At 47.1% G+C, this 27,711-nt stretch overlaps 1 protein-coding gene and 2 long non-coding RNA genes across 10 annotated transcripts in view; 1 reads left to right on the forward strand and 2 right to left on the reverse strand.

Moving 5' to 3' along the window:
- The window catches only part of ESRRG (estrogen related receptor gamma), a 374,879-nt gene extending 371,291 nt beyond the window's left edge, over positions 1–3,588 (reverse strand). For all 7 annotated transcript variants that reach the window (XM_032103004.1, XM_032103003.1, XM_032103001.1 and 4 more), the window contains exon 1: positions 3,430–3,588. The gene's annotated coding sequence lies outside the window, so the exon portion shown is untranslated. The remainder of the gene's footprint in view (positions 1–3,429) is intronic.
- A 133-nt stretch (positions 3,589–3,721) lies between these two features.
- On the forward strand, positions 3,722–15,386 carry LOC116441282. Its single transcript, XR_004239001.1, has 2 exons — positions 3,722–3,895; positions 4,110–15,386. It is a non-coding gene; the product is annotated as an uncharacterized LOC116441282 (long non-coding RNA).
- Positions 15,387–20,977: 5,591 nt separating this feature from the next.
- Positions 20,978–25,023, reverse strand: LOC116441283. Of its 2 annotated transcripts, XR_004239003.1 has the most exons (5): positions 24,789–25,023; positions 23,447–23,592; positions 22,205–23,272; positions 21,603–21,656; positions 20,978–21,496 (listed from the first exon to the last, which is right to left on the reverse strand). It is a non-coding gene; the product is annotated as an uncharacterized LOC116441283 (long non-coding RNA). The 2 variants fall into 2 exon arrangements; XR_004239002.1 differs by lacking the exon at positions 22,205–23,272 and having other exon boundaries at positions 21,405–21,496.
- Positions 25,024–27,711: the final 2,688 nt, after the last annotated feature.

The raw sequence follows: 27,711 nt of genomic DNA on the forward strand, positions 1-27,711 counted from the left end.
ATATTAGGAAATTTTATAATCATTATTTCAAAAAGGCAGACTTGAAAGGGTCTCTTGTTCATGGGTAAATCCTCAGTTAGTTTTTCTAGTACCGGTGGTTCAATCGAAAGATTCGCCAACTGCCCCCTGGAGAAAACTGAAGATCTGCATTTAAATGGAGATATAGTATTTCCAAATGCACAGTACCTGCAAGGCAGATACTGTCAAGGTTTCTTAGTGAGTGGATCTCAAATTGTATTAGGTACATTTCAGTGCCGTAACTATCCCCATTTCGTAGGACTGGGGCTATTTCCATATCATTTTTTTCCTGGGTGCATGCTTTGCAATATTTGTCATGATAAGTCAAAATTAAACCCCCATCTACAACAAAGCCTTCACATAGCAACAACAAGGAATTACAACCTTATGCATAATTCTCTGATGGGGGATGATGAAGACTGTATTAGATGGCCTGACTAAAAATCTTAAATAATTGAAAACTCTGATGACTTAATAGAGTAGTGAGCTTGGTTTACAATGCAGCCAATTTAGAGCCATAAAAACACCGTGTAAAATGTTTATCTTGTGGTTGACCATTACATATCCTATTTATTATTCCAAAGTATTTCAACAGCATTTTTCTTCATCAATGCTGCTGCTGGTGTTTAGCACCCACTCGCTAAATTCACGTGATTTTCCTGGAACAGCTTTAGGAAAAGAAAACAAAAAATTAGCAAATCACTACAAAACTGTTCCTTGTTACTATATGCCTCTTTTCCACATTCTGACTTGAACCGACTTCATGTGCTGCAAAATACGCTCGAAACTGCCGAAGCTAAAATATAATAAATCAAAGCCATATACGTGAAGTTAAAAAGACTGGTGCAACTACTGATCCTGACACATCAGAGAAGCAAAAAAAAATCAAACCTCATGAATACTTTGTTGCTAATGTACACGAGTTCAAAGAGCAGTGTTCCTCTTAGGAAAACATCTTAATTTTCATATCAGAAAATCATCCTAACCTTCCAGAAAAGTTTATACGAGTATGCAAGCAAGGCAGAGAGAAGGTTTAGAGTGCGAAAGACACTTGTGATGGGTTTCAGACAAGCAGGCATTAGTCCAGGCAGCCTCTCGCTGAAATTCAGGTTGCAATTGAAATGTCCCTGTAAACAAGGTTACTGCGAACGGCCCAAGATATCCTTCTCAGCAACACCTTCACCAGGAGCCCTTCAGCTGTCTACTTAGTTTGTTATACCTTATCTCACAGCCCTGACATCCTAATGCTGATTCAAATTCAGGATTCAAAATGAAAGACGAAATATCTCTAAGATCACTTAATATTGAAATACCATTGCAGTAATAAGTGGTGCCAGGCTGGAGATATGGATATAGTACTTTAGTGGTAACCTTTTAATTTCTGACAAAATACTGTGGAATAACTGTGATGCTGCACAGACAGTTAATACAATCGATTTGTTTTCCTTATTTTGATAATGAGCATGCTGAATGTCGTGTTTACCTTCTCCTGCCCCTGGCACATTTTTAAAGTCTTCTAAAAGGAGACCTGCCAGATTCCTGTAGAGACATGAAACACCCCAGACCACGGAGTCCCCCTCCCCAGCACAATGAACCACAGCTACCTTGATGCTCCCAAGACAAGGAAGATCATAACCACATGAGTCGCTTCATCATTCTAAGTCTTTGGCTATTTTCAGTGGAAATGCAACGCACATACCATGTATAATCTAATGTAGGTTATATTGTAAACTACTCTCATTCTGAAAGTGAGGGTAGGCATGCCACACCAGAACATTTTGTCCTCTGAAATAAAACAGGGAAGTAACAGTGAAATGTATCAAGCAAGTTTTATACGTTGTATTTTAAACAGGGTAGCTAATAAATGCCTAGAACTTTAGTGGGTTTATACAAAGGGCACTTAGATTTCCCTCCCAGTCACAGACAGTGATAGGTTCAAGCAGAGGTGGGGGGGGGTCATCTGTTTTTCTGTTGTGTTATGTTTACTATTAGAATCTCCTTAATAGTATGAAAAGACAGGATTCCAGGGGGCGGGGGTGGAGTGGGATGGGGGTACACTATAGAGGAGGGGAAGAATTACAGGAGAGAAACCCAAGCTGCTCAGTGCCTGCCTTCCCACACCACCATTCACCTTCATTTTCGTCTCCTTTATATTCTACTCATTTTTACTTCCCTCCCCCATTATTTAGTCATCTCTTAAATGCAGTCTTCTCTTCTCTGGGATCACGAAAAACATATTAACTAGAACCAGTACACGGAGTGCATCCCCTGCAGCACTTCAAAATGTACCTCCAGACCAGTCATGCCTTCATCGCATTAACGACCAGGGGAAAATAAAAAATAAAATAATTTTTTTTTTAATTAAAAAGAAAAAAAAAAATTCCTCACCGCCAGGTCACACTCAGACCCCACAGGCAGCCGCTTCCCCAAACCCCCTCCTCCCCACGGCCGGCGATGGGAGGGCCAAGTGCCAGGAGGAGCGAGCAGTGCGTGGACTTCGCACACTTTCCTGCGCCCCTCCTGATCCCGGGAGCGCGCGGCCCCGCTGCCTTTGTGTGCGCGCGTCCGCCCGCGGGTCCCGATACCCCGGCACGGGCGGCGCGGAGCGCGTCCCGCGTGGGGCGGCCACGCCGCCGCTCCCGCCGCCCGGGGCCGCCAGCGGAGCGCCCTGACCCCCGCCCGGCGGGCAGGGCTCCCCCCGGGCCTGCTTCGCTCCCGCCGGCCGCCCGCACAAGTGTTCCAGGAAGGAGCGAGCGGCGGGGGAGGGACGGGACGAGGACGGGCCCCCCCGCCGGCCTCGCCCCGCGCCGCAGCCGGGACACTTCGGGGCTCCCGAGCGGGCACGGCGGGGGGGGGCAGGGCGGCCCGGGCAGCCGCCGCCACAGACACGCGCGCCCCGGCACCGGCTGGGAGACTCCGGTCCCCCTGCTCCGCTCGCAGCCGCCGGAGCCACCCCGGGACCCCGGCCCTAAACTCTTGCTGGCTAAAGCCTCGTCACTTTCCCAGCACTCCTGACCCTGGGCGGGAGGGGGACACACACACAAAACCTGCGGGGTAGCATCTGTCAGCAGCCAAAAAATCATTCTCCTTCCCTTCTTCCCCCAACCCCCCCCCCCCCCCCCCCCCCCCCACACCCGGGCCAGTAATTCTAAATGATTGTCCGAGAGGCAAGAGCCACTGAACCCCGGGTGGCCGGTGCTGTCGTGCGGCTTTTTCCAAAGCTGGATTTTTTTGGGGGGAATGACTCTGAGCAAGTGCAATTGGCAAGGGCTGAAGGTGGAATGGGGCGGGGGGGGGGTGGGGGTGTAGAGCGCTCCTGGCAGCGGCTCATCTCCAAGCACAAACATGCCCCCCATGCAATGTCAGCTGGCGGGGGTGCGGGGGGGTGCGGGGTGCGGGGGCTCGCTTTACCTGGTCAGCTCAGAACCGCAGGCAGGTTAATCAGGTGAGTCGTCGGGGATTTTAAAGAAGCCGAAGCCGGTTTCTTTGCTAGGAAAGTCTACAACACCATGCAGGGACATTGCAAAATCTTTACACACGCCTCCTTTAACTGGGCTCCCGCGACCTCCGCCGGCGAGGGGGGAGCCGCCGGCGGGCGGGAGGCCGAGCGGCGCCGCGGCGGCGGCGCGGGGGGCGCGGGGGGCGGCGGCGGCGGCGGGCGCGGCCCGGCGGGCGGAGAGCGGCGGCGGGCGGGCGGCGGCGGCCCCGGTCCCCGCGGCCCCGGCCCCGGCGGCGTCCCCGCGCCTCCCTGCCGCCTTGGTAGCGCCGGTCCGCACTCGGCCTGACCCGGGACGTCACGGCGCCTGCCTGTGTTCCCAATGATAACTTGGCAGGAGCAGGGGGAAGCGGCCGGGTTTTTTCCTGGGCTCGTTACCGGGTACGTGCACGTTTCTTTCGCATGCGGATTTTTTTTTTTTCTGATTTTTTGGTTTTTTTTAAGGCGCAGTAACGAAAAGCCGGGACAGGAAATCCGGGGCGCGGCGGGGGCTGCCGCCCCGCGATGGTGGCGGCCGCTCGCCGGCGGGCGCGGGGGAGCGGCGGCGCGGGGCGCAGGCATGCGTTCATCTCCGTGTCTTTCATTTTACCTTCAGGGTGACATTCAGTGCCGGGCGAGCCTCGCCGGTCACCGCCACGTCCCACCTGGAAAAAACACAAACAAAACCACGAAAAAAAAAAAAAAAACCAACAACAACAAAAAGGCGACTGCAGAAAAGGGGGGATGGGGAGGGAGGGGGTGCCAGCCCCCCACGGCCGGGATGCGGGCGGCGGACGGGACACCTCGCCCAGGGGACGCGGGGACACACGCGCCGCCGGCCACTAGCAGGCCATGTGCCGAGCGGCCGGCGGGGGCGGGGGAACGGGCACCGCACACATACAAAAAAAACCCAGTAAATAAATAAAAAGACAAAAAAGCACCCGGAATGCCAGAGGAGGCCGGGCGAGGAACGAGGATGCCGCACCGCTGCTGCCGTGCAGGCCCGGCGCCGCGCCTCCCCAATGCCTTGCAGGGCTCTGCAGGGAAGGCGGGGGAGCCCCCGGCGCACAGCGCCCCACGGCCCCGCCGGGAGCCGGGGTGCCCCGGGGGCGCTGCGGGCCGGGCAGCCCGGGCCGCACTGGGGCACCGGGCTGCGCAATGGCGTCGCCGCCGAGCAGAGCCAAGCGCTGGCGCAGGCCCTGGCAGGGCTCGGTGAGAGGAGCCTGAGCCATCGCTCCCACCTCTGCTGCTGGGGCAGCCGAGCAGCTGCTCCCGAAGGCGGGAGGGTTTGCGTTAAAGCAGAGCGAGCCGGGGCCTGCGGCAGCCCCGGGGCCGCTGTGACCGCCGAGCAGGCTGGCAGCGCTGTGCCCGGCCATGGCAGCAGCCACACGCATCCGCTGCCCTGGCTTCGTGCGCTTCGCAAAGCCAGATCCTGCAAATCTCCATGAACGCTCCCCCTAAATTCCGAGGACATTTTCACACGTGAGACTTAACTCGCATGCAAAAGTATTCCCAGAACTAGGCCTCGCTTAAACTACCCATGGCAACCTGAGTTTAAGTGCGTCTTCATCTAAAAACCAGTTGTTACCACACATTGCTGCAGCACCACACCACCTACTCTGTGACCGCAGAGCGTCCCAGCAGAGCCCTGAGACAAGTGTCCCTCTTCTGTGTTGCTTTTCACACCACCTATTACAATAACAAGTTACAACATCGCCAGTGCACAGGTAACTAGCGCAGCGGAGTTCGTGAAGTGATGCATGTAGCAGGGCTGAAACTAAATTATTTTTTGCAACTGCCTCTGTTCTGCCTTAATATTAGCATTAATACTTTCATTTTCCTCATTTAAATACAATAAAAGGGAAGATTGCCTTTGCTTAATATTGTTACTAATTAGGTTTTGCAATTCCAGTTTTTATAAGGCGATAAAGTCAGGGAAAAGTCAGTGTACACCTTCTCTGTTGCTGGGCTCAGTGCCCTTAGCAGCGGCTTATTTTAAATGCTGGGAGCACCTATTGCAACTGGAAAAAGAGTTCGGGAAAAAGAAATCATTCTTGGAATATTGTACAGTCCAAGCATCATTTTAAGAAGCCTGAAATTGAAAGCACTGGGGTGTTTTTTTTGGTTTTGTTTTTAAATGTAAACTACTCAGGATGCTTTCTGGCTTGGCTAGAAAGACAAGTTTGCTACATGTTTCTGTTCTGAAATAATTTTTAACTGCTTTTATGCTAAATTCTTACCCATTTTAACTCTACTGTCTCAACAGAGTACATTACTGACACATATTTTTCATAGATTTGAGAAGCAGTGTGTAGAGCTTGATTGTTGTCTGTATTTCACCACTCATTTTTAAGTGAGGCTCTTTTGATTGACGTGGGGAATTTGTGTAAAAGGGTATGGCATAGCTACCCAAGATGCTAGTTACAATTACACCATACCTCAGCTAACAGAGAGATTTTTCATTGTGATTGTTACACTCTTAAAAGTGAATTAGTTAATCAAATTGCTATTTTTGGAGTGTGCTTAAAGGAACATTAAAATGCATTAATTTCATTAAAATAAATGAGCAGATAGGTAACAAAACAAGTGCCAGCCAAATAAGCAAGATCTCAACTATGGAGTCACATCCAGCCCTGGTGAAGTCATCTGAGTTGTGCTTGTCTACAGCACATTTAATTTGGCTTCTGCAGTCACACAGCTGACGCTTTATTTGGTTGTCAGAGGTGTGTATATTAAAAATGTGCGAGCCCTGCTTCTTCTCCAGTGTGATTAACCTCTGAAGTTAAATTCACCTGGTTCCCATTTAGCTCTGCTGTGCAGTCCTATCACACATGCAGTTTTTGGTGTGTACACACTGGAGATGCAGAGAGGCATTCCCAGCCCCTGTATCCGGCTAAGGGATGTGAGTTGTGTCTGAAGTGAGGGTGTGATGAGGTGGATTTCAGCAGAGGCTGTTCACAACCAACTGCATATATATGCTCCAGTTAATAGGCTCTACTGGAGTCTGTGCTACCATCTTTCATTACTGCTGTTACTCATGCCAGTGAGAGTAGAGGAAGGGTTGGTGTGTCTGTAATCATACATTCATTTGCTATGCAGATATATCCTAAGAACCTCTCAGCCCAGGAAAATTATGCTGGAATAAGGTCGGATGTGAATGTAAAGCCGAACTGTATTCAGATAGTTTATTCATTCTGGAATAACCGAGTTGTTTCCTGGTTTCACTTAATCCACTTTCAAAGTGGATTAAGGTAATTCAAGAAACTGAATTGTTACACTGGTGTAAGAGTTGTCTACACATGGGTTTAGTTGAACGTAATTACTGCGGTACCTAATAAGTGCCTTGAAATAATTTGGTGTGTAGACAAGTCCAGAGTCCCACAGGTGAAAACAACAGAATTTAGTCATTTTGTATAACATGAGGTTAATTTAGCCCAACATTTGACCTACTTCTTTCCTCATGAAGCATATTTAATTCATTACAGGTTTTTCTTCCTCAACAAAAACCCCACAACAGAAATGTATTTGTGATCAGTTTCAAGATAGCAATGCCATGTGTATTCCACTAAAACAGTTCAACCAGTATATACTCTAAATACCTTCTCAGCTGCCCTAAAGAGGACAAAAGGTTCTTTACTGAAAGAAACACTGGCTTCTCAATCATAAATATTTTGAGCGGGTTGTTCCAAACAAAAGGAAAATGCACCCCAAAGCTCTGCTCTCTGAGACACCCATGATCCATTTGACTGTATTCCATTCATAGCAATAGCACCCAGTCTGATTCAGCAATTTTAGTTCCTGAATGAGGAACCTCACAGACTCTCACAGAAGAGTTTGCAGTACAGCAAGGCCTTCAGGGGAGGCACCTTAAGAATAGAGAGCTAATTTATAGTTTGCTTACAGAGGTCTGAATCAGGGAGAACCTACCTGAAACCCAGGCAGCCACCCTGCCTCTGCTCTGAATCAGGTGTATCACATCACTTGCATATGGGAAAGTGACTGAACTGATAATGAGAACATACAATATGCTTTGTTACCTTGTGCCAAGCACAAAGTTTGTCAAACATCATTCAGTGTCATTCCATGCCACGGATACCCATGGAACTGAGGTGATTCTCTGATGTGAATGAAGCCTCCTAACCTTTAAACTTAAGATTGTTTGTTGGTTTTCTTTTTTGGGGGGAGAAAAACCGAACAAAAACGTGTCACACATTAGCCGGGGTCTTCCTTTACACAAATGAAGCAGCCCCAGGTACTCGGTGTAACAGGCAATGATGCCTACAGGATTCTCATTTTGTGATTACAAGCATGGCTTTGCGCTACTGTGCTTGTCTTGGTTAAGGATATAGGGAATGGATTTCACCTACAACTCCCTCACGCCAAATCTGCTTATTTAAGTAAGAATAATTCTGGTAACAAAATAAGCATTGAGTGAAGAAGGTAAACGTGAACAAACGTAAATGAGAAATCAAGTACTTAGATTCAGTGGTGCTGGATGACTTTGACCATGGGTCTTGATATTAAGGCTCAAATATTAAGCCTGATATTACACTCAGATTGAAGGCAGTTAGAGTTTTATAGGAGCGTGCCTGATCTGAAATCCCACTTGAATAAAAAAATTGGATTGGATTATTGTACACTCTGCTTCTGCTGAGAGGTTTCTGAGCATTGGATCCACCTGCAGTGGTGGGGTATCCTGGCTCTCCCCCACTCCTGTCATTGCAGGGCCATTACTCATCCAGTGGGGAAGGTGTCTTTAAATCTCCGAGACAATGGCACACGCAAGAGGAAATCTCAGCGCGCAGCCAATGCCAGGCAATGAAGGATCCTCTGTGGGAGTTGGTTAGTAGTGCCAATGTTTGATATTTGTCGTAACAACCACCGACTGTTTTGTTTTTTGTTCTAACAATGTGAATTATGCATTAAACATTAGTACAAGTGAGTGTACTTTCTTTTGATCTTCAAGCATAATCATTTCTAATGAGAGCTTATACATGAGCATTGAAACAAATCCCTGAGTCATGTGAATTTACATTGGTTTTACTCTGTGGGAAAGATCCCACATGAGTTACTCATGTCTGTAAAACATAACATACTTATAAATCAGAAGAAAAAAATGAGCTTGCATTTGTCTCTTGGAACATAAATATCTGCGTAGACACTTGGCTTGTACCCTAGCAGTAATGAAACATTAAAAAGTTAATTTATCAGAGATCAGGATTCAGGGTGGGGCCCTCTACTAATGTGAGATCCAAATCTGCTCAGAATAAGCTCAGCTCTTAGTTTCTACCATCTGGCTTTTTACAAGAGTTGAGTCTAGCATCAGAGGAGTTTGAACTAGCTGTAAGTAAAGGGATCAGGATTTGGCTTGCTTGATACAGATAAAAGTTGCCAAACTGCCATCACCATGTTATAATATGCCAGTACAAGCAGGCAAACTGTGCAGTGCTAAGTGGCACCTCTCCAAATGCCCTTGACAGCCAGTACGAGGCTGACCCAGGCCGGACCCACTGTAGAACCTGCTTGGCCATGTTTAATATCTGCACTTCTTAAAACAACAGTCACAAATGCTGCATTCCGTAAAAACATAAACACTGTGGATTGTATAACTGCCAAGACAGTTACTTAAAATGCAAACAGAATTTAAGCCCTTTCCCCTTTGACATGCTGCACAAATATTAAACCAACAGGCGATTAAGAACCTACACTTCAGCAGCCGTGCTGTGTGTGCAAGGGACAGGCAGCACACTGGGGAAAGTACAGGTGCAAAACAGTACGTGATGGGCCCAATTCCTGGGGGTGCAGGTACTCACTACAAGATTTCCAGAATGCCTCTTGCCTTTCCTAACAGACCTCAATGACAAAGGTTGCAGGAGGTGACTATCAAGAAGGTATTATGTTTAATGGCAGATAGGCTCTATCTATGATTAAGGTCATATCTCAGGAATTCTCAAAAGCCCATTAATGTATTTTATTCTTAATGTGTAAGTGCTAAAGGAGTCCTGGAAGTCAGAAATCCAGGATTACCCCACATAATTCAATGTTTTCACAGAAGCATACAGTCATGCTCTCTGCTACTTCCTTTCTCTTGCCTGAATGACCTTAAATGCTGATGGTAGAGCTTCAAAAGGAGAGTGGAAGCAGCCTATGCATAGACTAGTTTGTAGACTGGAAGAAGAGCAAACACAAAACTCTTCATCCCTGAACTTGAATTCTTGGTCCAAGTGTTTTGTTTTATATAATGACAGAGGAACTGATGCTATTGCAGTAGAGAAGAAAGCACCCAAGACACTCGGTTAGGGAACCTCAACACTGTTTGTATGAATTATCTTCCCTGAGGTTGCACAACTTCACCTGGCATGTTAAGTTAAAAGATGGATAGGTCAATATTAGGTCTTAAATAATTTTGGATAGAAGGACCTCAACTCCATATAGACCCTGTTTGAAGCACATTGACGTTATCCAGCTTCAAAAGTTCAGTGAGTCTTCTGACTTTTCAGAATGCGTCAGTACATCCCCAGGCACACACAAAAAGCTGTGCTTGCAAAGATGGGATAGATACAGGTAGAAAATGGTGTACCAGAAGCATGTAGGGAGGCCTCTAAGCATCAGCCAGGGTGACAAAGCATGCTGGCCCATGGATTCCCAGGCTGTATTCACAGCCCTGGAATGCCTGCTGGAAACACTCCCCTGTAATTTAGCTCATTTGGTGTGCATTAAAGATGCTCATTTCTAGACCCCTAAGTGAAATGTGATACTGAACTCATTCTTCCTCTTAAACCAGCAGGCCTCAGCAGATGGCCAAGAGGCCAATGGGAAGGAGAGAACACCAGTTTTAATCCAGTTGTTCTTGATGGAAAATTATGAGAAAAGTGAAAATATCTTATTCCACAGACCAAGGCATTTACTTACATTTAACTGCCTAACCTCAGTCAGAACCCTGAATTCTGTTACTATATGTGAATGTTACGATATGGTGAAGTTTTATTTGGTAATTACCTGGTCAGAGCCACAGACTAGAAACCAGATATGCAGCCAGTGAGAGCCCAGGGGAGTCATACCAGTTTATCCTCGGTGAGAATCCAATCTTCACTTTCAAATTAAAAAAATTGATAAGTTGCATTTTTCCATGGTATTTTGGTTATATCATACAGGGGGAAAAAAAAAAAAAGCAAGAAAATAAAAAATAAAGTTATAGATATTTATATAACCAAGACAGAAGCAGAACCAATGGGAAATATTTAGCAATTAAATTCTACATCCAAATTATTAGGTATTTCAGTGTTGGTGCCATGTGCATTACTGCTTAACTTTAGGGCAGCAAGGTAAGCTCATTTTCTTGCCTCTGTCTTTTCAGCCACCATTAGGGCTGCAACCTTCCCATCCTCCAGGGAGAGGGGGAGAAGTTACACAATGGGTGTTTTTCCATGGGCGGATGTCTAAATGTGAAGGGAAACAATTGAATTTTAATGACAATTTTGAGACTCTTGAAGTTAATTTCTGGGCAGTGCAGAAATTAGTGGGGCTTGCTGCTGCCAAGAGCTGCATGTTCTCCTCTCCTTCTGATGTTAGCAGGATTACAGGTCTCAGCTTTTGGCAGAAATAACTCCCAAAATAGTAGGTCCTTCTCTCTTGCCACAAAAGGCAGAGCGAGAGACCTGCTGCTGTCAGACCCAACCAAGTGTCAGTGCAGAGCAATGGCTACAAAAACCAGGGTAACTGCACCAGATTTACACTACCAGAGATGTGTTCTCATTAGGCATTTACAGCATAGTAGCACTATCCAGGGTAGGATGGGAAATTTGTTAGGTGCTGCACAAAACGTTTCACCAGAAAAAGTTCCTGCATCCAAAAGCACTACAAAAATGATTGCGGAAGGAGAGTGGCAAACAATGGGATATCCTGGGAAAAAAGTACACCAGTGATTGCAGCAAAGGCAGCCAGCTATGAAGGCTTTTCCTACACACAGGGTAACGATAATTCTGCCAAGGAGGCAAGTTATTTCCTTTTTAGCTATGCTATTTCCACTGCATTACTGAATCATGGTTTGTTAATAGCTTACAAACATCAAGTTTAAAAAGCTTTAGAAGCTTTGTCATATCTAAGACAATATCCATTTCTGTAGAAATACATGCTCCAATGGATTTTGGGGTTGTGGTTGTCACAGTGGGGTTTTTAATGACTTTAATAAAGAAGGGATAATTTTGGTCTTGTTTTTGTCTTCTTAGAAGATTCAGAAAGGAATCTAAAAGATAGTCCCAAAATCTGTATATATCTACTTGTAGATAGTGAAGTAGAAAATAAAAGGTGCTTCAAAATAGTGCCAGTCATTTAATCTGCTTTGTAGTTGGATGGCAGAATGCCAAGCATTTTCCCCAAAAGCAGGAGACTCAGTGCAGAGGACTGTCTTTTCAATTTTGGGCTATGCAATCATAGCCCCAAACAGGTCATGGAAGGGATCAGCCTTCCCCACGTTACCCCTCTGGTCAGATGGCAGCTCCAGCCAAAAGGAGAGAAGAAAAGAGGACAGCCGTAGCCACCTGGCACTGCCTTTCTGCACAGCAAAAAGCAGGCACAGGAGGAGAGACCTGGTGTCCAGCCAGGTGTGGCAGGACTGGCAAGCCAGGCTGCCAAGCTGGAGCTCATCCTCTGAATGGGATTCTGCAGGGGAGGGCACGGAGAAGGTAACATTGGGGAACTGCTTCCCTTGCAAAGATCTCTGCGTCCCCGTTTACCCTCTCCTGTGAGATGGCCAAACATGGCTCTTAATTTGGCAGAAAATTTTCAGCCTGGTATTATGTTACTGTGTCCACCAGCCCACTACAAGGTGCACATAAAACATCGCTTAACATGTTCTTGAAGTTCCCTTATGCAACAGCCAGTTCTCATTTTAGTTACAGAGAATTAAAAGAAACATCAGGAAAACTCACATTACTGACTGACATCAAGCCATTTTTTTCCTAACACTGTTTTTTATATACAGTACCCAGAGTTTAGTTGTGTCCATTATTTCCTTCTACTCACTTATTTCACCAAGGATGATTTTACTTAGAGCAAATTTTTGCACTGTGCTACTGGATACTATGATACAGTTCCTTGCTGTAGAACAAACTCACCAGTTTAGGAGATCCACCATAATGTTCTGCTACTAAATTTCTGCTGAGAAGTAGAGGCACTAGCTCACAAACAGCCCATCCAAGTCCTTATGGAACTTTCCCAAGAACCTCAGTGTTCTGCTTATCAGGCTTGCACACACAGCTAAGTCTCAGCCCCTGCTCTGAGCCCTTGGGATGTGGGTGCTCAGTTAAGACTACAGAAAAAGGGAAAGCATGACCACAATCAACAGTCATTCATTTTAATGGCTGCTAATGTAAAAACATATTCCTGACCTTACTTGCTACAGCCAGATACATGATAGGAGAGCCAATTTATTTTCTTTTTAACTCTTCTGTACGAGTAATGATTTTTGAGAGATTGGTGTAGTAATTTCCAGTTGTTAGGAGACTGTTGCTTTACCTTTCTACCTGTGCAGATAGGATATCAGATTTCTTTCTGAGTTACCAAGACCACTCAGAGTTAACATCCAGAAGCAGTTTCTTCTGTTCCAGCAGCACTTGCTGCTTCTTGGGGCAGTTCTTTAGGTACAAATCCAATAGAAATGGCCCTTCACTATTTTCCATTACAGCTCAGGTTTTCTGCCTCAGCTTTATGCTGCCACGAGCATGTACAAAATGGGATCCTAGTTTTCCTCTCCATGCCCTCAGTCCAAAAAATGCTATGCAAGAGTAATTCCATCTGCTTTCACATAATTCTGCTCTTGCACTTAAAAATACAGGAGTTAACATCCAAGAAGTTATTTGGGTAGTGGAAAGATTAACAGGTCTTCCAATCCTCATACAGGTGACCACAAGGTACAAGCTTTATAGACATTTGATGAATGAAGGGTTGCCACTAAATGAAAGTGTGTCACAAAGCTCTAGAGAAAATAGTTGAAAAAAGATTTTAGGAGTTTGTGAAGGCACCGTGAAATGAATGCACTTTATGAGGCTACAGCGTGTGTGTAGCAGGTATATGCAAGCTGCTCTGTATTCCTAAATTGATCACCAACATATCACTGGGAACCTGGGCTTCTGAGAGTCATTTCTCTCTCTCTGTGCCTCAGTTCCCTTATATGAAAGTCAGGATAATGTCTTTGGTGCCCCTTGGATGAACAGAACAAGCTCAGCTGTTAAATGTCAAGTATTACAATCAATCACAGGTTTACCACATCTGTTCTACCCAACCATTTAAAATTATTAATATCAAAATAAGCCACTCAAAAATTAGTAATGATTGCAGAAGTCCCAGACTATGGAACATGAATCTCAGTGATTTCAATGGATGTGATGCCAGCCTTAGAGATAAGATTAGCTTCAATGTGATTTGAAAGATCCTAACACTCCAGCGACAAATTATTTGGTCTGCATCTTCTGTTAGTTCAGGAAAGATCTGTGCCTGTCCTGTCACAGTCCCTCAACTATTGTTCCCCCCCACTTTGAATATTTTCCTATGAACGCTGCTTGCTCCATAACAATCAATCAAAAAAACTTCAGACCCCCCAGCATTCTATGGTTGAATTTATAATATGTTTTCCCTCTTAAATAATTTTTATTTCGAAATATTAATGAAAATTTATTTGCCAGGTAATCAGTAAAGGAATTGAGATATAATTCACTTGTTATAGTCACTCTCACTTACATGGGTCTACTGCTGATGATCCTTCCTTACATAAATGCTTCAGGAAAGTTGGATGCTACATTTTCAGTAATTTCTTTATTCTACCAAGACAGATAACATTGGATGCATAAAGCTTCTCATTTATGTGGCACATCCTTTAAAGCAAGTTTATCCCCTTGAGTAAATTTTTCCTTGGCTGTAATGTGAGATATATATATATAGATAGACAGAGAGGTGCACAGACATCTGTATCTGTCATAGATACCTGTATTTATCACGCTTAGTCCACTGGCTAGATGTTATTACAGATTGGAAAAAGAAAAGCAAAAAGTGCAAATTTCTCTACTCAGTGTTTAGGAGAAGTTAGTATCACCAAATTTAGAAGTATAAACTCAATTTATTTTTTGTCACCTGAATACACCACCTGCCCCAAAAGTACCTGATGTCAGTAGCAGTTCATGCATGTGTGCAGCTGCAAAATCTTTTGATATCCAGATGTCAGTGGAAACCATCACTGGATTACAGTATTTTTTTGACATATGTAAAAGATTCAGTCACCCTAAAAGTATTTAACAATTTCTACAGAGACACGATATGAAGAACTTCAAGTATCTTTGAACATAGAAGAGTCACTACTATATCCTACTAAAATGCTTACTACTTCCAACATTTTTCAAGTAGACAAGATGAATATGGAGGGAGGAGGGAAGAAAATTATTCAGAGAAAATTCAAGTCAGAAAGAGAAAAAAATATTTTCTTATTTATAGTTCAGAGATCTGTGCTATTTTAATTCCTCATTTGAAGAGCTATTTTAAATTATAAATTGCAAGCCTATTTTACATGTCTTGCTCTTCTTGTGTGAGTACAAAAATATGAAAGAATAAGGTAAAACAAGATAGTAAATAGTGATTTAATTTGTTCAGAAAGCATTGAGTGATAAGCATCTGCATGGAATTACCTAGTTCAGTTCTACCCGAATATTCTCCTAACCGGAAGAAAACGTGCGAGTTCCTCACCCATTTTAACAGCCGTCATAATGGATGTTAAACTTAGCAGCAACAGTTCATTGGCAGCTTCCCAAGACTGGCATCAATGTAAGGATTTGTATTTGATATGAATGAAAAAAAAAAAATCATTGTTATCCAGTATTTGAATGGAGGTTTGAAATAGTTTAACGCAAAACACCACAGATGCCACTCATGGACATGACAACTATTTCAGGGGAGAGGGAGGAGGGCAAATTTCCTACTGCATAATGAAAAATATAAAAATATTAACTAGAAACCTTGGTAGAAATTAAAGCCTGAAACTACAGCTTTCTACAAAGAAGATGATGTCAGTTCTGTGTATTTCTGCAAGAGAAAACCAAGACACTGGCAGGGATTTCTAAGCATTTCCACAACCCAAACAATAAGAGGAAGCTATTCAAAGTCACGAGAGTTTTGGTGTTAACTGCATTGAAAACAGAACAGAGCCTTTATCTTAATCAGTTACTTAGAATGAGCTGATACTGATTTATCATCTTTTCTCCCTCCATGTTTAGAGCCACAGCCACTTACACATTACTGACATATTTTCAAAATCCCACACGTGGGCAATAACATGCAGTTCTTGCAAATATTTTGTGGGAAGGAGATTGCCTGTATTATGCCAGTGCTGTTCTTCAGGGTCGTGAGTCACTAAGAAAATACAGAGAAATACTTATTTTTGTGCTTTGAATAAGAAGTCTTTTGTGACAGAATATAAGCATGGGGAAGTAGTTTCTAAGTTTATTATTACTACTCTCTTTATTAAGAATGGCAAATTTTGAAACAGTTGAAATACTTAAATGGAAGCACGCCACTATCGCCAGTTTTTTCTGCAAATGTTCAGTCAACGTCCTAATTGTAGTCCTATCCTATAGGATGAAATGAGCTCCAGCTCTCTCCATGCATGATATAGCAGTAAGAAAAAATAAAAGGAAAAAATCGAAACACTATTTATTCAGCAACTGAACCTTAGCCAAAATGTACTACTATTTACTATGGTTAGTGGTAATTTTACACATATAATAATCACATAAGGCACTTATAACATTTGAAAGCCTAAGATTTGCATTATCATGTAGGCTCTTTTAATTTTGTTAGGTATATACTGACAGAACTAAACGTGGGCATTTACAGAAAAAAAATTAGCTTTGTTAAGGCTGAGATAAATGAATAAAAGAAAATAAATACAATATTAAAGTTGTTAATGCTCCATTCTCAACAAAATTCTTATAGTTATGTGCTCTCCTTTCCTTTCTATCAACATATAATTCTCTGCAGGGATGTCAAGGGGACCATTCTGTTTTCCTAAAGTTAGCAAGCCAACATCTGCTAAATGCAGCACGACATGCTGTTTACCTTTGTTGTAAACTTGAAGCTTTTCCATTTAAGAACTGTATAAATGAATCAGTATTCATTCACACCTATGCCTAGAAGTATCTATTACAAAGCAGAGAGTGTTCATTTTTAATGTCCTCCTTATTCTGATTTTATGCCTTATTCCTCTGCACTGATGCTGTTTGGAATTGCTCTAGATACAGTAACAAATGCAAGGGAAGTAAAACAAAAAACAATGGGGATTTCCCCCTCGTTTTCTGCAAGTACTTATGGACAGAAAAAGGTGATAAAAATGCAGAGGTAAAAGGTCTCGCCTGACATCTCATTTAAACAACTCGGCAGTTTAACAAACTGCTACAAAACAGAAGTTTTGTCCCATGCTCCAAAAACCAAGATGATAAAATCCCAAACTATATGTTTAGATTTGCCTTCTAAAATCCTGTGCAATATTTAGCAACTTGTATTTTATGGTAGAATTTCCAAAGGAAATAGTAGGGGCTTGTCTGTTTTGTTTTGATTTTTTTAAATATATATACATTTCTCACCTGCTGGAAGGAAATCTACCTACATCAGCAAAAAGCACAGGTAAAAAGAAAAGACTAATTAACATAAAAAAATGCAACCACCCTTTCTTTAGTGAATGCTTTTGAATCAGAAAATAATTTTTCTGATGCTGCAGAAACCCTGTATTTGAACGAGCACCCACTAACATCACTTGTCCCTCTAATCATCATCATTACTGAGACAGAAACAGCCTTTGTTGATCACACGCAGCATTCTCTAAAATCCATTTTTCCAATTAAGTTTTTATTCTCCTTCTCACTCGTCTGCTTTTGTTTAGTTTTGAGCACAGTTACAGCTGTACTTGGGTTAACTTGTGGCAGTAAGACATTTGCAGAAGCTGTTGCTCTCAGTAACGTTGGCTATTACTGATTACAGCATTGCTTAAGGCAGATTCCTTGTTCTAAATGGCATTGGACATTTTTACCTGGATATTGCAACACCACATTATGAGCACTGGGATTTAAACAGAACAGTAAGCTGTGCTGCTGGCCTCTGGCTTTCAACAATAAGCCAGTAGACTTTTGGGTGGAGACACAGCTAGAAAATCGAGCTATCACCAAAGTATCTGATGCAATGCCTGTATCTTTTTCTAACTTGCTACTGACCAATTATTACATTCAGCTGCGAACCACGGTCCTAAATAATAAAGGTCAAAGTTTTCATGGGTATCTTCTGTGTTTGAGTTGCCACCTTGAAATATCTAAAGCTGGGTTTTACAGTTGCTAGGTTCCCAGATCTCTCACTGGGATTGTATGCCCTCGACATCAGGAAAAACAAAACCAAAACAGGCCCCACATCACCTCAAATCAAGCCCAATTTCATTGGAAAAATGGGTTTAACCTCTGCCAGAAGGATGGGCTGATCCCCATTAGTGTATTCACATGAAAAAAATCCCAGTCTGGAACATTTGTTTAGTCAACCCCAATCTTATCTCACCTTATTCTCAACTTTGTTGAATACAAGAAAAAAAGGTATGCAAATTCGGAAATTTGGCACATAATAATAAACATTTGTGGGATTTTTATATAATACAAGAGTACTGCAAATATAATATTTTCTTAAATAATTTTGTAAGATCTATAATTATATAAGATGTAAAAACACCAAATATTTGTGGACATTCTCATGATTACAAGAATTCCATTCATGCAGCTTTTCAGCAAACACTGAAGTGATACGTTCATCCATGATATCCATTATAAAGGTGGGAGCATAGCAGCACTGTTAGGGAAGTGTGCTGGAGTTCAGGACTCCGACCTGGCCCTGCCTGTAACCTGCTGTGACCTACTCCAATGCACCAGATCAAAACTTCCTTTCTCACATCAGCTTTCCTAATACCTAACTCACCCAAATAAAGTGTTTTCCTACTTTCATGTATCAGGAGGAGATGTAAGAATCCTGTGATAACGGATATTTGTGAAGTTATTTGGGATTTCTTAGGGCAAGGCAAAATAAACTTGTAGTTCTCTAACATTTAACAATGTTAAGTAAAGAGAGGATAAGACTACTCCATATTACAACAAATAAATATGTTTTCCTATTCCAGGGAAGTTTTGGCAATATTGTCACTACTGAACCACTCTGTGATCTCACATTAACTACACTAAGCCTGTCTTTTAAGGTGTGATGTTGTTCTGTGAAGATATTCCATTTACTTTGAAATTAAGCCCCAACTTATTTAACTCCTGACAACACCTTACCATAGCCCTATCAAGCAAGCAAGCACGAAAAACAGCAAAAAGAAACAGATGGAGACAAAGCCATTCTGAGGTTGTGCATCCCAAACCATACGTGTGCCCTAAAATCTAGCATTCAGAAAGCCTTTATCTCTGTCACCTTATCTCATTACGACCTGTTCACCAATTATTATTATTATTATTTTCTTCCCTTTCCCACCCGAAAGGACGCTTGTTCCCCAGAACGTGTTTAAATGGGGAAAGGGGATGCCCGGTGCCCTGGTGCTGTGGCCGCAGAAGCCTCCTCTGTTTCAGCATCACTGCAAGCACGGCCCGGCTCCAGCACCCCACACCGACCCCTTGCGCACGCAGACAACGCGGCGGGATTTGGGGAATAGCTCTTAGCCCAGGGAACGGACCCCCACCCTCTTTCCTTGCTCAGACATCCACTTATTGTAATTCCCCAGCTTTCGGCAACTTTGCTCCTCACCAGCAACCCCCCTGGAAACTTCGAGAGGAAGAACAAAGGGGCAAAGAACAAAGAGCCGGGAAGGGGTAGGAAAGGGAGGGGAGGGGAGGGGGAGCTCCCCCTTTTCGGGTCAGGCCGGAGACCCTCCCCTCCGGCCGCCCCAGGGTCAGCCCTGCCCGCCCGCCGCGGAGCCCCGGCGGCTGCTCAGCGGGGACGCCGCGGGGTGGCCGTGGGCGCTCCACGCGGGCTCTGAGCCCTCACACGGACCCTGCCAGGGCTTGCTCGGCGTCTGGTTTGTGCCCGACCGCGCAGCGCCCGCTCCCGCCGTGCTCTCAGCGATGAGATAAGCGGGGGGAGGCTGCCCCGCTGCCCCGCACAGCCGTGTCCCAGCGAGGGCCCGCACCGAGCACCCTCGGCAGCATCCCCCGCAGGGGGCCGGAGGCGACCCGTTCCCCGGGACAGCAACACGTGTCCACCCCACAGCGCGGTCCCAGAGCTGGGGCCGCTCCGCCGGGCGGCTTGAGGGGCTTTTGGGGGCAGCTCGAAAACAGCGAGCAAGAAACCGAGGCGAAGCAGCCGTCCCTTTTCGCTGCGGGGGCCCCTCTCCCCTCGCAGCAACGTTAAACTTTTGCTAAAGTATCACTGTACAGCCCTTTTTTGATGGTCCGCTCCCCTGACACTCCGTCTTACCGAAAGCGACCCTTCGGCCAGCGTCCTGCTTCCTCTGCTATCAGTTAAACAACCTTGAAGAGCTGCAGGTGCCTTCGTTACCTGTTGCTAGGAGGCCCCTGCCCTCCTATCGAGGGGTGGGGGTAATTAAATCTGTTTTCATGGTGTGGTCATACTGTGCTGGCTGTGGGAGGTGAAAACCCCGTGTGGCTGGGGGCAGGGTGCAAGGGAAGAGGGGGAAGATTTAGGCAGGACAACCGTGCCCGGCGTCGCTGCCCGACCTCAGAGCGAAGCCAGCGGGGCAGGAAGAGCCAAACACCGGGCAGGGCAGCAATCCTGTCATTAGGGACCACACGCACTAAGTGCCATCCTGCAACCACCTCTTAGAGAATGGCAGGGAATTATCATTATTCTTCTCGGGCAGGCATTTCCAATTTGGACTTAATTGACGCGGTTCTTCATTTGAGTAATAACAAAAAGAAAGCCGAGTTTTACCCAAGAAACTTTAAGAGGTTTTTCTTCCCCCCTCCCCCTCTTTCTTTTTTTTTTATTTAAGATAGAAGTGAGCTAACAGAACCTCGCTTTCCTGAAGGTGAAATATATCTAGCCCGTAAACGGGAGCGCAAACAATCCGGGAGCCCGGTACCGAGGTGGGATGCGGGTGGCCGCGGGACGCAGTGCAGGAGGGGTTCCGAGTTCAAACCGAGCTGGATTCTCCCTGGACCGGTCCCGCTGCTCCCAAATCCCGAGGGGGAAGAGCCCCCTCGTCCCACAAGCCGCTGCCGTGAGCATCCCTCATTAGAGAAATCAGAGAATGGTGGGGAACGGCATAAACAGTTTAAAAACCTGAGGCTGGCGACTGAGGAGCGTGAGGCAGAGCTGGAACTTTGCGTGAAACGCTGCCCTGGGAACGGGAGGAAAACTTGAGCGCAGCCTGTGCCCTGAGTTAACTAAAGCCAATTACTTGTCTCCATATAAAAGGTTTCGCGTATGGTTACAGCTGAGGAAATACGAGAAGCTGATGAGTCTGTTTTGGTTATGATTTAATCAAATAAATTAAAGGAGAAGGGTAAGGATACGCCCAATCTGTGACTTCAAAAAAAAAAAAAAAAAAAAAAGGCATGAGTTTTTTTGGGACGCTCTCTGTCCAAAGCATCGCCTGTTGTACAGAGCAAAGCCAGGCTCTGAGAGTCCACTCATCTCATTACTGCTGGGTGTTTGGGGTTTCTCTTTTCCTCCCAATGGAGTAACCTTTCATAAACAATTGCAATTTCGGGGGGGAAAAAGTGAGTAGGTGCCAAACCAAGCTGGGGGTGGGGCAGAATTTTGCGTTTCAAGCAATTTAGCAGAGAGCAATTCTGCTTACAGCAGAGAGGTAGGTGGATACTTGAAAACGTCTTCCACCGGGGTGTCGTACTTTGGCAATTCTAATTAAAACAAGGTTTAAAACATGTAAAGAAAGAGCAAGCCTCTTGCTTTATTTCCAATGGGCGTGGGAGATACCGTCAGGCACAAGGAGTGCTTCCAGCTTGTTCTAACGTGCACCTTTGTTTAAAAGAAAAAAAAAAAATAATCAAGCTCGTCCTCTGATTTCAACTAATGTATTTTTAACTGGATTTCTTTCCTCTGCTTTGTGTGATCTGATACCTACCGTGTAGCCCTGGCCCACTTTCAGCCCTGCGGGTGCCCCGCATTGTGTGCGTGCCTGAAAGAAAAGGGAAAAGTCTTCCATCTCACACTCTTTTGCCCTGTACCTGTGCTTGGGAATTGAATCGTGTCCAAGCTAGTGGCCAGCAAAACCCTCATCCTATTCCCTTTCTCGCTGCCTAACCCGAGAGAAGACGCGACTTTGTAGTTGCAGCCTGGTTGGCGTGGCTGTGACCATCCAGCACCTCGGATCAATAAAGCAACCAGTTTTCTGACGTTTCTTTTCCACGGCTGCTTATTGAAAAGGAGCCTTTACCGCCACCTATAAATAGCGCTGCATCCAAGTCAATTTTTTTCATTATTTTTTTTTTTCCCTCTCTACGTAAAGTAGCAAAGTTCTAATCAAGATACCGCAAGTTCTCCTTGCTGTTCAGCGAGGGCTCGCCCCAGAGGGGCTGCACTGGGGGTCCTGGCTCCAAAGGCGGCTGCGCTGCCGCCTCCATAGGGAGCGGGGGGCTTCGGAGGAGCCAGCCCCGGTCCCGCACCGGCCGCCTTTGAACTTTGTTCGCAGGCATGGGAGGGAGAGCAGCGAATACCGATACTCACCGTGCTCTTTGGCTTTCCAGATGTAACTCCGTCTCTCCCTCTTCTTTGTGTATAAATGAGCAGAGGTTACATCGCGGGCACGCGGTGTAATGCCCTGGATAACCCCGACCCTGTTAATTTAATGCTACGCTAACCTCAGAGTGTGTGATTGGAGCTCGAGTGTTGGGTTAGAAAAGCGCCTCTCCACGCTGGAAACAAATTCCCTTTCTCTCTCCACACTCACCCCCTTTCCACGCGGAGTCTCCCAGCCCTGCATTCCTGCACAAACCAGGACACCTACCTTTCCGAGAGCCACGTTCCCTATCACAGAGTGCATTTTTTGCCCACTCCCGAAACAACTGTGCAATTCCCCAAACCCACGTGCCGTGCCCTGCCTGCTGCGTGGGGCTTGGTTTCACGCACTGTGCCACGCCGAGGTCTGGCACTGCCTGCAAAGCGCTGAGACCTCGCGTAGGGGAAGGAAGGCGCTGCCTGTTCCCCCCCCCCCCCCCCCCCCCCGTTGCCCCTCGCTGCCCCCTCACCGGGGAAGGGGCGGCGGGGGCGAGGGGTCGGGGCTCTCTTTCTCACCCCAAAATCGCACGCTCAGCCCGTGGGACTGGGGTGCTCCTCCGGGCGCTTTCTACCTGCCTGAACAGAGGGCTGGGAGCTGACGGACAGTGATCGCTGTACGCGGAGCGATCAAACCCCCTTAGCCGTGCGTGATCTCGAGCTCTCTCTCTCTCTTTATTTATTTATATTTAATTCCCTTTCAATTCCCCTAAATGAGGTTTGATGAATACAGCCCGTTGTCCGCGTTGATACCAAGGTAATAATTGTCAGGGGGTCTGAGCGCTCCAAGAAAAAAAAAAGCGGAGGAAGAGAGAGAAATACAACCTCCGCTATCTCGCTGTTACTAATTCCCAGCCGGCTCGGACTCAGGGGACAAGGCGATCGCTTAACAAACCCTCCTCCTCCTCCTCTCCCTTCACCACTCCTTCCTTCCTTCCTCTTCGCCGGCACATTTTCTCCCCCGCGCTCGCCCACGTTTCATTCCTCCTCTTCGTGAGGAATAAACCGTGCAAACTCAAACTAAAAAGAAAAAAAAAAGGGGGGGGGGGAAAGAAAAAAAAGGAAAGGTGGGTGGGAATGATACAGAAAGGGAATAAAAAAATAAGAAAGCGGAGGGAGGAGGAAAAGGACGGAGAGTGTCTGTGCCTGATCGCTGACCATCTGTGCAAAAGGTGATCATTGTTAGGTACTCACATGGCTGGTGGCAGAGCAGCTCTTAGCAATTAATAAGTCTCTCAGCTTGAGCTCTTCTTTCCCCTTTTGGATGGCAGCGCTCTCTGCGTGGCTCGCTCTCACTCGCGCGCACACACAAACCCGATCAGATGCTTCAGGACCGGCCACTTTGCGAGGGCAACAACACGGGAGGGTTTGTATTACTCCAGGTTCGTGTGTGTAGCCTATAAATAGCGAACTTTTTGATGGAATCAGCTAACAAATGAGAGAAGAAGGCGTAATTTTGCGCAGGGAGCCCCCCTTTCTCTTTGCAAGATTAAAACCCCCCAGGCAGCAGACAGAGCTAAAGTTGTGGGTGTGTAGAAAGGAATTTCACTTTATTGTGATCGTGTGCGAGATTTGTTTGTTTGTTTATTTTGGGGGTTGTTTTTGTTCCTCCCTCCATCGCCACCCCCCACCAACCTATACGTTACCTATACGTTACATCCTCCTCCCTGCCTTCCCAGCTAGGGGCAGGAACTGACCCGTGTTAGCACCGACTTTAACTCCAAGTTGGGAACACACGGCGCGTTTGAGGTTTTTTCTTTTGGTGGTGGTGCCTGTTGTTGGTTTGGTTTTTTTTTTTTTTTTTTTTTTTTTTTTTTTTTTGCGGCGGTGGGGGGGAAGATGTCCACGCGATACCGCGTGGAAATGCAGGAGGCAGGCGGGCAGGCTTCCCTGAACGTGCCCTCATTTTGAAAGCAAGTGAGGAACAGAAAGAAAACAGGTCGGAATTATTGGGGGGGGGGGAGGAGGGAAGAAGGCGGTACTTTGGTAGGGACGAAGTGTGTGACTGGGGCTTTGGGTCAGCCACGGAGCGATGGCCCCACTCGAGAAAAAGCGCCTCGAAACACGTGGCTGCGGGGGTTCCGCGGTGCGGTCCCCCCACGCCGCTGTCCCGCCCGGCGCAGCGGAGCCCCGGGCACGCGTGGGCGCCTCTGCAACCTCGTCCTTGGGGGTGCCAGGGGGCCCGGCCTTTCGCGCGTGGGCAGCGGGGCCGACCCGACGGCTGGGGCCCGGGGGGAACCCCCTGCTCCAGAGCCCACCCCGGCCTTCCTCGGGCAGTCTACGGGCTCCTCGGGGCCGGCTCCCCCCGCCGTCCTCCCTCCCGTGTTTTGTCGGAGGTCTGAGCGGTACCGGCACGTTCGGCATCCCCCCATAACGACAGCCCCCTGTCCCCCGAGGACATTGATTTGCGGGAAGCTTAAGGCTGGGCCCTGTCAGCAGAGGGGCTGCCGCTGATAAGGATCCCACCGCGGCAGCTATGAAGAGGTTTTCTCCCCTGACAGGTGCCTGACAGGGCTGGCCGGGAAGAACTGCTGACCTGTCTAAAGAAATATATCTGCGTCTCCCGGAATGGCAGGACAGATGGTGCCCGTTCGCACCGCGGCGACTTCTCTCGATGGCACACACCGAGCGGAGCTGATGAGTGGTTTGTTTTTATGGCAGGGAGGTAGCGATGCCCTCGGACATCCCGTGGCACAGGCTTGATGGGAAATGTCCGCTCCTGTACAGGCGCGGGTGGCACCGACACGCGTACCGGGCGGGCAGGGGGGCAGCGGCACCGCTCCCGCCCCGTCCCCGCGTACATGACCTGCCGCAGGATCGCCGAGGAAAGGGGCTTTCGGCACCTGTGCCAGAGCCGCGCCCCCAGTTAGAACCAAACTGGTTCTAAAGGTCGCTCCCGCTCGCTCCCACGCCCCTCGGCGGAGGCGGCCGCCGCTGAGCCTCGGCAGCGCCGGGCAGGGCTCACGCTGCCTTTGTGCCGCCCGCGGGGCCGCGCAGGAGCCCGTGTCAGGCAGCGCACGGGGGGTGCGGCAGGGCCCCCCGAGCCCTCTCGCTTTGAGCCGCTCTCCCTCCCGCGGCCCCGCTGGGGAAGGGCCCACGCGCGGACACGCAGCGGCCGCACGGGCAGCCCCGGCCCCCCCGGCCCCGGTGGCGACTCCCGCTGCCGGAGCGGCGACCCCGGCATCCCTCTCCTCCCCGCGCCCGGCTCCCACAGCGCCCGAGTGACGCGCAGCCCGGCGCGCTGGTCCGTCCGCACACATTTCCAATCTCATGGCTCATAAACTATTAGCAAAGGGATTTCATTATTCACCTTCCGTATCTTACAAAGGAGAAAGGGGGAAAAAAAAGGAAAAACAAAACCCCAAACCAACAAAACGCGTGCCTGGTAACAGCAAGACCGGCCGGGTTTAAATCCCAGCGCCTGCCCAGGCTCGGGGCTCTGGGGTCGGCTCGGGGCTGGCGGCCGCGGGAGCTCCACCGGGTTCCTCCCTCTGGCGCTGGTCTCCGGCCGCGGCCGCTTGTCCCGGAGGCACTGCGGGGGTCAGCCTCGGCCGAGGGCAACGCAAACCAAAGCCGCGAACTGCGTGTTACCGGCCGCGGAGAAAATATTCCAGAAGAAAGAATAAAATCTTGGGGATGAAAGGGGGTGGGGGGTGCAATCTGCTTGTTTTCCTTATTTTTTCTTTCTTTTTTTTTTTTTTTTCTTTGTCTGCAATAAATAACATTGGGAGTTATTTAGCTCTCCATTGGAATGCGACAGCTCACTCTCCGGCGTGTGCAGCGCACGCGTTCCGCGAAGCGAGGGCCGGAGCCCGGGGACGCGGCGGAGCGCGGTGGGGAGCGGCCGGGCGGGGGCTGAGCGGCAGCGGCACAAGGCCTGCGAGGGGCCGGGGTCAGGCCGAGCTGCAGGCGGGGCAGGCGGGCAGGGGCAGACGCGGGCCTCAGCAGGGCGCCTATAGAAACATAGGACCCGCTCCCGGGAAAGTTACTGACAGCCTGGATGAGGCAAACACAAATGTTAATACAGCTAACTTTGTTTCTGTCTTTTTTCCCCCCTTTCCTTTCATGATTTTTTTTTTTTTCATCCTTTAAGAGATAGACTGCGAAAAAGTTTAGACCACGAGGTAATTATAAAAACCAATATAGAGATTTTGAAAGAGAGACCCACTTCACAATTTTATACCGAGGAGCAAAATATTCTGGCGAAGTCTGGGGTCACCACCGACAATAGAGCAATGTTGCCTCCCTGTTTAATATACATGGTGTGGGAAATGGAGGGAAAACATAGCTAGCACCTGTAGTGCCAAAGGAAAAAAAAAATTAAATTACTACATCATATTTTGGGGCTATTTTGCAGGACATCCATCAAAAATAGACCCATATTTAATTATAGCTCTAATGATTTTCTCTGTGCGACTGCTAGTTAATAGTAAGGAGGAAATGGGGTTTCTATCGAGATTTTGCATTTTGATACCTTAAAAAAACATAGTAATTTGGTTATGTGTTAATAGCACATCTGGGACTGCAAGTGACCAACCTGGACCAACTTTTAATTAGCACGCTGACCTGCCGAAGAAGCAAAACTCCCTTAAAAAAATAAGTATATATATCTATATATATATACACGCACATACACCGCCGTATCAGCGTGACCCTGGATACCCCAGGGCTCTCGTTGCCCTTTTTGTAGGGAGGAGGTGATCTTCCAAAGGGGCGAGGAGATGCGCAAGTTCAGCACCCGCCCGCCGCGCAGCCCCGCTCACGCTGCGCGGGCAGCGGTGGCCCTGGCAAGGGGGGAGGCGGTCCAAGCGGGCGGGGGACTATGACCGGAACCCCTGAGCAGCGTGTGAGAGGAAAAGGCCGTGGCAGTAAGGCGGAGGGTTTGGGCTCTATGGGAGGTGTGGTACAAACACCAGTGAGGGGCGAACACAGCCTCACGCGTGGGTGCTACAAGCTCCAGAGCCTGTTCGGCAGCTCCCCCACACGAAGCACAAAGAGAGGTCAGCAGCCTGAAAGATGAACTCCTTTTCTCTCTGCTGTTGCCTCGTCAACGCTTTGTCTTATTTTTCTTCCTTCATGGTTAAATTAAACATAGTTTTAAAATGAATTTAAATTTTTCCATTCACATACACACTTCAGGCAGGCTGGATGCTTGATGCGGCCCCCACCCCCCAAAACTGGCACTGGAGTACGTTACTGCCGAGTTACACTTTAACTTCTCTGCAGGTAATAATTAAAGACCTTCTTTCTAAATCTCTTTCCCCCACAGAAGCACCGAGGCTGTCTTTCGCAATAGGTTATATTGATCACACACACGGGCACACTCTCCTCAGAGCCGCTGTCTGTGAGCTGCTCTCAATTCCATGCGCTCTGCGCAACTTTTCCCAGATCTTCTCCCATTTCTCTCTTGAGCTGAAAGGTTTCTTTAGGGATGCATTTCTATGAACACTTCCAAATCC

Source organism: Corvus moneduloides, chromosome 3 (genome assembly GCF_009650955.1).
Source record: "Corvus moneduloides isolate bCorMon1 chromosome 3, bCorMon1.pri, whole genome shotgun sequence".
NCBI lineage: Eukaryota > Metazoa > Chordata > Aves > Passeriformes > Corvidae > Corvus > Corvus moneduloides.